Raw genomic sequence first — 14,179 nt, forward strand, 5'->3', positions numbered from 1 at the left:
GGAGGATTGGCAGCAGACGTTAGCTCAGGGCTCATCTTCCTCAAAAAAAAAAAAAAGAAAAGAAAAGCCCCACTCTAAAAGAGGGTAATGTGGTCTAAGTTTAAGGAAAGATTTTAAAAATAGATTGCATTCAGTCATTCAACAGTTAAGTATCCACTCTGCATCAGGCTTTGAAAACAAAGGTCCATCACATAGAACCCAGGCCCTACCCTCAAAGGAGGCTTGTTTTGGGGATGCAGAAAGGCCTGAGATAGTATGCGTTTTGAGCTGGGGCATCAGTCACTGATATGTCGATTAGCCAAAGCCTTTCCAAACCCCCAGAGCCAGAGGAACGTCATTAATTCCTCTTCCTCATTAATTCCTCTTCCTCGCTACATCTCCTCAAGGCTTTGAACCCATGAAGGCGGTTTTATTCGAGCTCTGAAGTTTTCCCTGACAGGACAGAATGCATTGTTTGGAACTGAAACGGTCAACAACTTATAAACACAGCAAACAGTACCCATCCCCAAACTGGAAATGCAAGGAAATAAGAGTATCTACAATCCAGACAGAAACGTTTTATCATAGAGAGACATGTCAGTTTTATGGCCTTTCTACACCCTAAAAACAAAACGTGCGCTTTGAAGCATACTTTCCCACATCTTCTTGTACCCATGTTACTGCTCACCCTGGAGGAAGTCTATACTCCTAACTCCACAACTGGCCCTGTTATCAGTCACCTTCCTCGACCAAAGCCAGAGGCAAACCAGCCCTTTGGGGCTCAGGACCAACCCCTTCTCTCTTTTGCTTTCCTACAGCCAAGGGATCTTGGACAAGAGCATCCTCATGAAGCCAGAATCTTTCACAAGTCAACATCCTGACATATCTATTCCCAGAAGGCAGAACAGGCCAGAAACCAAGCACACTGCCTCTAGGTGTTCTAAACCAGGGGGAGCGAGCATGGTCTCATATGGCCATGGAGGACGTATTTTAGACCTTGTGGGTGAGGATATTCTATAGATACTTATAGAATCATTTAAAATGTAACCATTTAAAAAGGTAAGAACAAGTCTTAGCTGGTAGGGAGAAAAACAAACAGGCTGTTGGTAGTAGTTTGCCGACCCTGCCTGACAAGCAGGTGTCTGTTTACCAAGACATAGTCTTTACCTGCGGGGTGCTCGCCCCAGGACCGAGGGACGTGCACAGGCTCCTTGACTCTTGCTTTCCTTCATCTCATTTTTCACTTCTATCCTCAACAAGCCTTAGGGCTGTCTTAGCATCCAGGCACTGTTTGGGGATAATCCTGTTTTGTTTGCTTGTCTCCTTCTTTTCTCTTCTTTTTTTTAATTGACAGGGGTATGTTCTTATTGGGTACATAATCCAAAAGTTAGGTCAATTCGAAGTGAACTCCGCTTGGTTTTGGTAGCAACGGAAGTTCTCTGGTTATATTTTACCTAAACTAAAATCTGACCTTGTTCACAATTTCCAATCACATAGTACAGGGCAAGCTGGCCTGGGAACAAAATCTTGCTTCCGATAATACTCAAAGCAGATAATTAACTACATGTGTCGGTCTTATCGACACATGTGTTGGGCAAGACACTGTGTGAAGAAACGTGTTGGACGCAGAGGAGTGGAAACCTTGGTTCCTGGTCTCAAGTTGGGATGCTCACAAAAAGATGACAAGGATGTAGCACCCACAACCCAAGGCTTTAGAAGAAATTTTTTAAAGAGGGGTGTAAACACTGGAAGTCTCCATTGCCCACCGTGAAGTTCAACTTAGAATATGGTCAGAATTATAGACCCAGCACTGTCACAGCTGAGCTCAGAACCAAGCACTGACATTTCAAATGGTGTCAGCCTTATGGAAGAGATTCCGGGTCCTGGGGGAAGAAAGCCACACGGTGAGGCAGTGAAGAAGAGACAAAAGTACTCTATTAATAGAGTGCTTTGTAACCACAAGTTTTTCTTGACACTAACAACCAGTTTTGGGGAGTAGAGGGTGGGGGTGGGGGGGATAACACATCATTTTTAACCAGAGGCTGTAGACTTGAAGACAGCAGACTCTCATTTGACAAGACATGGTCTCTTAATATTTCTATAATAAAATTGAGATTTTAGTTGGTTGTCTATGTAATCTACTTCCCCATAAGGCTGTGTCTTACTCATCTTAGAATCTTCGGGGCCTCACACAGTAAAGGACACATATAGGTCACTGAAGAATAAAAACATCTCTTAAAAACATTGATATATTATTGTTGCTCATGATTCCCCGGAGTGGAAAATTTCTGTATACTTCCAATGATAATGTTTAAACTCCTAAAAATCAACAGAGGGCCTTTAGCTTCTCTCCCTATTTCTCTGGCCATCTGACTCTGAAAAGCAGAGGCTGGTGGACTTGAAAGAACCTAGAGGTTTTGAATTAGTCAAATGGACCTTGGCTCAAATTCCCTCCCTGTCACACAAGCTAGGTGACACTGGGCAAGTTACTTAACGTCTCTGAGTCTCAATTTCCCTGCCTATAAAATCGGGTTTTAACACCTCACTCCACCTGGTTGGGAGCACTCGGTGAGATCTGTACCAAGGGTCTAACGCCTCGTCAACCACGGGGCTTTCTTCGCTGGGTTCTGTGGAGAAAAGAGAAGTCTTACCACAGAGCAAAAACGACCGCCTCTTACTTTGTGTCTGGGCTCCCTCGTGATCAGGCATTTCACACAAACATCAGGAGACCTACTGAACACTTGGGAACGAGGCTGAGTGAGCCTGCCCCCAACACGCCCGTATTTGTAGAAACCCAGGACACGGCCTCAGAGCTGTTTCACAAGCGCCACTGATGCATATTTTAAATGGGTTGGTCCAAATTTGCAAAGATGCGGGCTCAAACTGTCTCTAAACCATCCGCAAAGTGCTTTTTTGAGGGGGGCAAGGGGGAATCTGGTAAGAAAGGGAAGAGAATACACACCCCTGCTGAGCACACTGCAGTCCTTTGGAATTTCTCTTTTCCATTGTCTTCCTTTCACCTTCCCTCATTTACTGAGCAACTACTCCCCGCCTGGCCTAGGAATGCAAGAACCAGAGCTGCCCTTGAGAACTGCCACCCACCCCCAACATTAAAGCCGACCCCCCTCCCAACACTAGGGAGAATCCAGGCCTCCCTGAAAACACGCGGCTCTTCTGAAAGGATAAACACATGCACTGGAGGTTATATCAGATGAGGACATTTCTGCAGTTCACTGCTTCCAGGCATTCGTTCTGATTCAGCTCATCCCCATCAAAAAGCTTACGCCGCTTCCCATGAAGATAATGGCCTCTCCATGTAGCGGACTACACAAATAGAGCCAGTACATCCAAGACGACACCAACGGAAGACAAGACAGACAGACACGACAGCACCCCAGTTTCTATGACACTGCACTGCCTAAATCATTATCCCAAATAGAAAGCCAAAAGAAGTAGTCTGGGAAACGTCGGGAGTGATACAGTGCTGCTGTTTTCTCAGGAAGGTTCATCGCTGGGATGTAATCCAATCAGGTCAGCATTTATATTTAATCATCCAATCACACTCAAAGACAACTCAGAACAACAATGCAATTGTTACTTGGAGCTTACTACTAAGCCAGAGGAGCTTTCCCCCCAGGGTGACACGTGGCTCCCCTGCCCTCCCGTTCTATTAATAGGCAGAGCTATTCTTTGAGGCAGTGCATTCCAACAGCAAATATTCTGCGGTAACAAACAGCAGAAACACTGCCAATTTATGTTTCCTGGACAAAGTAAATCACAAACACGATACTTGGAAATTTAGCAGTGCCTGAACTAATTTTATTTTTAACCCAGTTCTGTTTCCCCACATCTTGTAAAGGAAAGATCCACGGGGAATTTTATCTTTAAAACGTGGATGACTAAGCAATTCCCAAATGTGAGGTGGTTTCAGGACTTGGGGGGTGACGATCCGATTTCAGCTGCCTTTCTTAATCTCTAACTCTCGTGGAATATCAGTTCACGGCAAAACTCTTTCTTTTTAATTTTAAAGGATATTGTCAAATAAAAATAGCGGCTGTAGCTTATAAAAATACACACAAAGCAGCAGCACACGTCCCTTCCTCAGGCTGTAACACTACTAGCTGAAATATTTACAGACACCTGGATCAGAAATACATAAATATTTAAAACGAATAATTTTTGTCAAAGGAGTGAACTAGGTCAATGCCCTTAAGAAGCTCCCCATCGGCTCTATTTTCTACTCTCCGAACAGTGAAACCCTTTGTCCATTGTGTTAGCCACTGTAAATTGTTTGGACATCCATTCTTAGCCCTGGCCGCCTGGCTAAGTCTGGGGAAAAAGAGATAAAACAGGGGATTCTGTCAATGTATTTCCAAGCAAGCTCTGCAAAGAGCCAGCTCACTCTTACTGCTAAACCAGTGGCTGAAATGAAGTTACCAGGTCATGCTTATCTTGGCACTTGGAATATTTGCTTTCCTTATCGCTTCAAATGTGTCTGCAAGGAGCTTTGAGAAGCAGCACTATGGATCTAAGCCTAAAATACCTTAATCAATAAATCACTCAGCCGGCCTGTTTCTAGGAACCACCCCAAAGCAGCAACAGTAAGGTCCCTCGGAAGTCAAATCGGGCAGGGTCATAGGGAACATTATTTGAATGAGAGAAGATGCACAGATAGTCTAAAGTGAGAAATACACAGTTCTTCCCACATGTAACATCATTATAGGGAGGAGTTTACCAAAATTGATTCAAGATTTTTAAACGTCTCAAGAGCAATACATTACAGCTCATATTTCATAAAATAAGCTAGAAACAGGACAGACACTACTGCCAAATGTTTTGGTGGACTAGAACGTGCTATCAGCATGAGATGTGAGGCACAAGATAGGATATAAATCTAATCTCTTTCCATTTCATTTGTCAAAAGATAAAGGAAGTTAAAGAGGGAGGGAGATAAAAAGGAGCGTCCTCTTTAGCCCACCGTAAACCAGATTTACGAATCACCTTTTACTTCATTAAAGACTAACAAATTAGAATGACTTTAAGAAGAAAACACTCAGGAAGTTTCATAAAGCTATCCATCAAAGCAGCAGCTCTTAGAATTCAGGCACCTGGAACTGTAGGCTTGAAAATGATCATTTCTCAAGCTCACGCATACAGAAAAGTAGCTAGAATCACAGGAGGAGACGAAGAAATGGAGGCCCTTCAGAGAGACGATGCCTACGCGACAGGCAGGTCCCACGGCAGCATCCACAGTCCAGCAGGGGACAATCACGTCCCAGGACCGATTCTGAACACGTGATACAGAAATCAGTCTGAGGACTGCAGCAGCACTGTGTTCCTAGTAATCACAACAATGACGATAAATTATAACCATGGCCATTTAGGTTGCCACTGCAACCGCAGGAGGCGTCTATGCCATTTCTTGTTGGCTGGCACTCAGCTTCCCTCACTCCCAGAGTCCAGGAAGCCCAGACTCCCTTGCCAACAGGGCGCCAATGGGGTACACGTGTTTAAGATCTGGAAGAAAGAAGGAAAACAGATGCCATTTGTCTTCCTTTTTCCTATAGCAGCAGCCTTGGGCAAAAAAGTGGGTTTCCCAGACTAAGCTTTGCAGCTATCTCCAGGTTCCCTACCAGATCAGCCACCCTGAGGAGACAGAGGTTGGAGGGGTGCGGGGCGGTGCAGGGAAGGGCTTTCTGTAGGTCCTGGCTCCGGGAGCAGCGGCTGTCCAGCTTTCTGGGGGGCAAATCTCAAAGGGAAGGGTGGGCCTTTGGTTTTCACTTCTCCAGCCTTTCCACTGCTCTGTGGGCACCTCATTCTCTCCGCTAAATCCCCTTCTCCTTGAAATGCTAGACGCTCTTCTGTTTTCTTCACTGAACCCCGACTGATAGGGTATATAATGCCCATTTACGGCTAAGGAAAGTGAACATGGAAAAGTAAATTGGCTAAGGTCAAGCACGGAAGGGGCAGGACAGAATAATTCAAATCCAGGTGTATCTGACTTCACAGTTACAGAATGAGAGTTAAACATATCCCTAATCCAACAATTCTACTTCTAGGAAATTCCACAAGAAAAATGGGTTCATAAGTTCATAAAACAAAGTGCAGATGATTTTCACAGCAGCTTTATTCATAATAACAAAACAAAAACAAAACTGACAAGAAGCCAAATATCCATCAATGCAATGGATAAACAAACTGCGGTAAATTCATATAAATGGAATACTACTCAGCAACAAAAAAGAACTACTGGGGGCAGGCCTGAGGGCATAGTGGTCGAGTTCGCACACTCAGCTTTGGCAGCTCCAGGTTCGCAGGTTTGGATCCCAGGTGCAGACCTAGCACCACTCATCAAGTCACGCTGTGGTGGCATCCCACATAAAGTAGAGGAAGACTGGCATAGACATTACCTCGAGGACAATCTTCCTCAAGAAAAAAGAGGAAGACTGGCAACAGATGTTAGCTCAGGGCCAATCTTCCTCCCCAAAAAAGAAGAAAGAAAGAACTACTGAATCACATAATGACACAGATGAATCTCACAGAGGTAACGTTGAGTGAAAGAAGCCAGACACAAAATGTTTATTTCATTTATATGGATCATCTCAAGGTCAAGCAAAACTATTCCCTGGTGAGAGAAGTCAGAAGAAAGGCGGCCTTGTGGGTGGGGTGGTAACAGTCGGAAGAAGTGGCAAGAGAGAACCTTCTAGAATGATGGAAAGTTCTGTTTTTTGACCTAGGTGGTAATCACACAGGTGAATGCATTCCTGTAAAAGTCCATTAGCTCTGGAACTAGACAGTGGTGGTGGTTGCACAACATTGTGAATGTGTGAAATGCCACTGAACTCTACACTTTAAAATGGTTAAAATGGTGGCTCTTCTGTTATATGTGTTTTAGCAAAATAAAAAAACTTTACCAAGCTCTCCACTTGAGATCTGTGCATTTTATTGTATGTAAATTATACTTTGTATTTCCGTAAAAACACCACAAAAATAATAACCTAGAAAAAGCATCGTTATGAGTAAGCAGGTTTGGGAGGACAGACACTGTTTCTATGGGAAAAAATTTTCTCAGTTTCAGGCAAATTTTTTAACCTCAGTTCTTTGGTAAATTGAGTCTACCTTTCCTGCCTCTTCCTGACTCTTCAGTAAAGACATCTAAAAACTGTATGCTTAAGCAGCGTAAGTAGACCCAATATTTTTCCCTGACCTTTGATTAAAATTCGAATTTAGGGTCTGCTAGAAAGAAGGCCACAGATCTCAAAATGAACTCAGTGCCTCTTCATTTCAACGTGCCACCACTTGCCTGTTTTTAGACTAACAGTAACACCAGAGGGAAAAGCACAAATGTCTCCAGTTCCATTTCTGGAAAATTTCAATGGGTGTCTAGGATGCCACAAATCTCTCTCCCCTCTTAAAACTCACCCAGACACTAAACAGACCATCCCAAGGGAGGCAAAGTACTCAGCCTGCAGTTCCGCGGAAAACCTCAGATGTGCCTGAAGGGACGCTGAATTCGGATGACAGTGAGTGATTTCACATTAGTCAGTGAGCAAGAGGTCTTGCAAGAGTAACTGGAGGCTCATCTTCAGCGCATTTACGAAGAACAAACCAGAAAGGGCTCCCAACCACAGGCCTGCCTTACCTTCCATGCTGCTGCTACAGGCAAGGCAGTCCCCGGGAGAGAAGTCCATGGGAAAAGAAGGGGGTGTTGGAGGCTCCCAGTATGCAGCTTTTGCTGGGAAGGGTGGAGAGGAAGAGGAAAGAGAAAGTGATTCCCACGGAGCTCTGCAAAGGGTTTCGGTTGCTGGCTTGGGCTGCAGAGTAAGGAAGAGAATCCAGCACACATTGTGCTGGTACATTATTTAAGCTGCACTGAGTAACAGATCTTTCCATCACTTCATGAACTAAACAACTGTAGCCACTCTTGGGCTCTCAGTTTGTCTTAGAAAAATGCCTCTCAGAGAGAATCCACTGGATCTCTTTTTAAAAGAAAAAAACAGAAAGAAAAAACACAAAAGCTGTTTAAAGAGCATGGAAGCAATTCAAGAAAAGAATGAACGGAAATTATTCAGAATGTTCTCTAGTCTTTATACCCCAACACTTAGAATCTTAAGCACTGCAGAAGACTTCAGAGACCATCAGTGTAACTACTCACTTTCCTACAAAGAAACTGAGAACCAGAATTCCATGCTTTAGCTAAAGTCACCCAGGTGATTAGCAGTACAGCTTATACGCTGCTACAGAAATAGTCTGTACGTAATTCTACAATTTTTTTCTTACAAAGCTATCATCCACTCACTATATAAATGTCAGGAATCCAGTCTTCCAAATTCTCAATGGGTCTTCAATTCTTACTAGTTTATGCAACAGGCCTTCCCCAAATCAAGTTGGCTCTATATGGTAAATACTTAGTGGACATGTTTGGTGCCCTGTCAGTTTTGGGGTGACCAAGATGACTCAGACCAGGGAGGGGCTCACGGCTGATGGGAAGTGACTGAGGGGAAGTGACTGGCATGTGGCAGACGTGATAAGGGCTCCAATAAATACTGGCATGAGCACAGTGACCAATCACAGCCAAGAGGGCAATTGATTCAGCCTGAGTGTAGAAGGGTAAGGGAGGAACTCGGCTTCTAAAAATGAGCTCACCAGGAAGTTCCTTCATTCTTTTCAAAAAGAGAAATGGTTAGTTTTGCTAAATTAGTTTCCTCAAATAATGTCATTCTGCTTTGCCAGATATACTTGGGAACAGTCTTCCACGGATTGAGAATGGGCCAGTCACCTCTCACAGCATACATTACACTCCCTCCCCATCCAAGAGTTCCACCCACCCGGGGGGGGGGTCTCAGATGCGCGCTGCTACATAGGGCATAAAAGAAACCCCACAACCTAGAACTGGAAACACTTCCTTTAAAACTCTGATGATAAATGCCTCTCAACCAACAGAAACAAGCAGCTACATTCGGAAGATTATTTCCTCCTGGGAAAAACAAAGGTTCTAGGAGACTTCAGTAAATTCCCACTGATGACTAGAAAGCATTATTTCCCCGGTTCACCTTCAACTCAAGTGACAAAATCTAGAGGATCTGCGGTGTTCTCTCTTCTCTATCAAAGCTTTCTCTAATACAACGGCAAAGATATAATTGGATTTTAATCATTATGTATCAAGTACAGCCTATTAACGGTTACCTACCAGCAAGATTAACTATCCCAATAATTCTCTCCCACAATGTATTATATATATTCCCTCCAAACACCTCTGACTTGTCACTAACTATAAATATATAACAATATATTTAGCCCCATGTTTATGCAGGGTGCCTATCAGATGAGGCAAACTATAATTAAAGTTTCGAAAGATGATCCCATTTTTCTTGTGACTATAATGCATATATTTCATATGGCTGATTAAAGCCTACAATAGAAATAATAATTACCATATTAATTCTGAATTCTTAAGTTCGTGTTTACATATGCATATAGGTAAAATTTAGTAAACATTTGTATTCAAGGATGTGACATGAGATCTCTGCCATAATTAACATTATAATTTGAAGTTTCCTGGTGAGTCCAGTTTCTTAAAACACAGACAAATATTATATCCACGAAGGATCTATCAAAAGTATGCATTCACCTCCACTATCATTCCGCCAGCCCCTAAACCTCCCCCTACACACATACCGTGTCGGGAGAAGAGAAATATAAATAGAAACTATAACCCATGAGTATTCTAACTAGGCTAAATATTAGTCTGAAAATTAAACATTATTACAAAAATGTATATTGCTATGGTCTGCAATGTACAATAGTGTATAAGTGACTAAGGAAAGCTGCATTATGGGGTTTTTTCTTTTCTTTTTTTTGGTGAGGAAGATTCACCCTGAGCTAACCTTTGTGCCAATCTTCCTCCACTTTGTAAGTGGGACGCCTCCACAGCATGGCTGATGAGAGGAGTAGGTGTGCACTGGGATCCGAATCGGCGAACTCGGGCCACCAAAGCAGACCTCGGGGAACTTTACCCACTCGGCCGCAGGGTCAGACCCCTGCATTATGTTTTAAGGTTAAAGACCTGATTTAACTTTAACCATCTGGCAGAGGCACTAAACAAATATCTGTACTGATTTAAAGTGACTAAAGTACAAGTTACTAATTGAAGGCTTAGGATTTCTCATAAACGGTGTGCACAGACACACAATTAGTGATTTTGCTCTCTGAAAGTGTTTTCTATTCTGCTTTTATTTACCTACCATCAACGTGAACGTCAACTGCTCATTTTTCTAGGTCAAGAGAGGGTTACTTTTTTTTCTACCTCAAGACTTCCAGTTCCTATGAGAATCCTGGTTAAAGCCTATTTACAGCCCAGTATAAGCTACATGAAAAAAAAAATTTTTCTAATTGGCCCCCTTTTGAAACACTTTTTAAAAAGCTAAATGCATTCACGTGTAAGGCCACTTGGCTCTCTCCATTCTGGAGCACCAATGGACCATGAGCGAAATGTACTCGATGACAAGCGATGTCCCTCAGTAGTGCCGAAATATTCCCTCCCTCTTCACTCTATCACATCACAAATATCATACCAACAGACCTTAAAAATTGCAGAATGGGGACCCGCCTGGTGGCGCAGTGGTTAAGTGCACACGTTCTGCTTCAGTGGCCCAGGGTTCGCCGGTTCCGATCCCGGGTGTGGACATGGCACCGCTTGGCACACCATGCTGTGGTAGGTGTCCCACATATAAGGTAGAGGAAGATGGGCATGGATGTTAGCTCAGGGCCAGTCTTCCTCAGGAAAAGGAGGAGGATTGGCAGCAGATATTAGCTCAGGGCTAATCTTCCTCAAAAAAAAAAAAAATTGCAGAATGGCTTGTGAGAAGCAGAGAAAGGAATGAGAATTGGGCCACACATGAAATAGCTTCACAAACACTGTTTGCAATAAGAGATAAGAAAGCGGGGTGGACAAGAGCAAGATGCACATGTTAAGGCACAAAGTCCATCAAATCCGACGTTCTTGCCTTTTCTGGGCCATTCTGTGTCCGACTTTCCTGAAGGTGTGGTCAAGGCATGGCTAGCTTTCCATAATAAATGTCACACTCATCATTTAAGTAGTATTTCCTAAATCTCAGATTTCAAGAGCTACATTCACAATTTCTGCCTTATTTTCATACTGCTCATCCCAATAATTTACTATTTTTCTTAAACTCACTGTTTTACTTGATACTTATTTTTGCCTCATTCTAAGCCATCCATCCATGAAATAAATGAAGTTTGGTGGCTGCCTTTATGTTTTTCATTCCTAAGGAACAACATTCATGCACAGTAATCGAAAAATAGTATATAGCCCTCCGTGTGCCACCTGTTATCTACCTGTACAGCACTCCTTGGGGACAGCAAAAAAGGCAGAGAAAATGTTTAGCTAACTTATTAGGTATCTTTTCAACAGGACAGCCCTTAGTCTCTCTTCTGAGCTCAGAGATTACTGAGGCTGATGAAGCTTTGGGGGCCATGGCCGGCTGGATGGTGGCAGCACTAGTCCTTTAAATACCAAAATGAAACCGTCACCTTCATGGGAAGGCCCGTGCAGGCTTTCCTCGGCTCTGCCAGGCAGTCGCCACGTTCTAAGAAGAGCGTTTCCTAATCAAGTTGAGAAAGCGGGAGCAGGCACTTTGTGACTCAGAATTCTGCCTGTCACTCGATGATGTGGGTGGCCCGCAAGCTTCATCGACGGCTTTCCTAGGGGACCTTCAAAACCGGAACTAGTTATTGCCAATACCCATGTTGGGACCCGTAACTTTTCTCCATTGACATTTGAATGGGAACACCACTTCAGGCCCTCAAAAATTTGCTAGCTATATGGGCTTCTACTAACAAAGGTCATCACAAAAATTCCTGTGGGGGTGAAGTAGGCCCTAAAGAGTTTTAGGGAAGATTTCTTTTTTAACCTTAAAAAAGTTCACATAAACATTGATTTAGGTGGAAATCTGACCTCTGAGTCTGTTTCTGACCCTGACCCTTGGGTTTAGGATCAAGAAACTAACTCAGTGAAATATCTAAGATAATCAGTCTGCCCGCTCACCCAACTTTCCATGGAAAATGCCCCTCAACACCAAGGCTGGCTGGTCCATTCTGGCCAGCAACTGCTGGCCTCCTAATTATTCCTGCAGTCTAATCAATGAGGCATTTTATAGGGAGTCAGCTCTCGACCTGGATAAATGAATCTGTGATCACACTCCTTTGTGGGATTTATTTTAGGGATTAAGCAAGGAATTCCCTGATGGCTCATATTCTTGGTAGAAGTCTGTTGACAGTTTCAGCAGTGATTACTAAGCCTTCCTAATTCTTCACCCCACCCCCACCACTCCCACACCTCATGCCACTCCCGGTGACTTTTTAAAACTACAGTACACAGGACTGAAGGGGCCCCGCCTAGTTTCAAGAACTTATCTGCCTGCTCAAAAGAAAACCTTCTTCAGGAAAGAAAACCTTGCTTAACTCAAAAGTCCCTGTAAGAATTTTATGGGCTCCCTGCATTCTCAGGCTCTTCTGCAGAAAATAAATGGTTGGCTGCGACCTTTTATCAGTGTACAAGAAACCAGATCAAAAGTTAAACAAAAGTAGGCAGAAGTCCTTGCAAATGGAATTCCCCAGGGGGTGACGTAAAAATTAATTGGTCTTAGCATATGAGGGCCTCAAAAATAGTCATATTCCCTGTGCAGGGGGTGGAGGGGAGTGTTTACTGGGAAACAGGCTCACGTCTTTGTAGGAAAAGTCAAGTGATTAATACATTAGAGATTTCTATAACTTTCTGTTTTAAGCTTCTCTTACTGGCATTCGAAGTCTTTCCAGAGAGTGTGAGCAACTCTTTCTCTTTCCCTTAGCTCCTGCCTTGACATCTACCTGGCACCTCCTGCCTGTACTTCTAGATCCCACGTCCCTTACCAACCCCAGGACCCAGCGCTTAGTTTTCAGCACCAGTTTTGCTTCATGTTATTAGTTACTGTTTACTTAGCACCCACTACATGCCAAGCATCGCACGTCACTTCTTTCAGTCCTCGCTCAACCCCCTGAGGTGGACGCGCTATGAGCCCCATCTTCCATACCGGCTTACACTTTCTTCCCAGCAAGAGCCCCTGAAGGGAGTGCTTCCAGGACAACCCCACCCTTTGCTGTGTTTCTGTATTGCACACTCCCTCCCTCAGCCCCAAGAATCCCTGCAGAGAGTCTGCAGAGTCTCCAAAACACAGTCTAAAATGTTCAGACCTAACAGACTCCTAAAGGCAGAAATGAGTCTCCCTCATCTCGTGTCTCCGCACAGTGACCGGCACAAGTGGCTGCTGGTTAAGCTATTAGCTGCAGGGTCCTGAAAAGGGTGCCAACAGCATTTCAGGGGGAAAAAACATCCCTTCATCAATCTCTGGCAACCGGTCTGAAAACGCTCAAGAAACACCTAAAAAGCCTCTGTTGCCTTAGTAAAGCATCTTCTTCTCTCACCTCCCCAGAGAGGGGAAGCTACAGCATCCTGTCCATATGTCTAATTGGAACTCATCGGTCTTAATTATTTGCAGGCTTCCCCAATAAGACTGTGCGGCAGAGGCACGCTCTAACCATTTGTATTTCCCACACGGAAGTGAAACTGTTCACGAAAACTTATTGAATAATCAAATTTCATTCTCTTGGACAGGACATTAAATGGCACTTCACTACAAACGCAATTACTCCTACTAACTCCTCACTTTAAACCTCTCCTCCCAGGTGAGCGGAGCGTGTAGACATTATTCACTGGTGTCTCTCCCAGGAACGACCCTGACAAAGATGGACCTGTTCTCCCAAAGTAACTGTCACCACACCTTAAGATCTGAAGAAAAGGGCCTCTCTCCTTCTCTGCTAGGATTCCCCAAGCGGACAGAGGGGCTGCAATCGCAGGGCAGTTTCTATGACTGGCTGAGTCTCCGCTGGGAGCTCCTGCGAAACCACAACCATCACTCAGGCCAAACAGCTGCCAGGAAAGCAGCGCCGCCTAAGAACTGACGCTAAAATAGAGGTGGGAGGCTGTATTCCATTACTAAGCCCCGGAGTATTCACTCCCAAGCCGTCCACATTTCAAGAATGCTAAAACCCTTTAGTCCAAACCCTGAATATTTGTAACTTACACCGCTGTGTAAAAGCGGAAACTTGACAAATGAAAACGTAAAAGGCACCCGCGACAGGT

The 14,179-nt window shown here is 43.9% G+C and overlaps 1 protein-coding gene across 22 annotated transcripts in view; it reads right to left on the reverse strand.

Annotated features, from left to right (window-relative positions):
• TJP2 (tight junction protein 2) overlaps nt 1-14,179 on the reverse strand; it is a 116,062-nt gene that overhangs the window by 54,292 nt on the left and 47,591 nt on the right. For 2 of the 22 annotated variants that reach the window (XM_070590517.1, XM_070590499.1), the window contains exon 1: nt 5,088-5,230. The exons of 19 other annotated variants lie outside the window; for them this stretch is intronic. The gene's annotated coding sequence lies outside the window, so the exon portion shown is untranslated. Of the gene's footprint in view, nt 1-5,087; nt 5,327-14,179 lie in introns of those variants that run through there. One more of the 22 variants, XM_070590509.1, reaches the window with a different exon arrangement.

The sequence above is a fragment of the Equus przewalskii genome, chromosome 22, assembly GCF_037783145.1.
Source record: "Equus przewalskii isolate Varuska chromosome 22, EquPr2, whole genome shotgun sequence".
NCBI classification, from domain to species: Eukaryota; Metazoa; Chordata; class Mammalia; order Perissodactyla; family Equidae; genus Equus; species Equus przewalskii.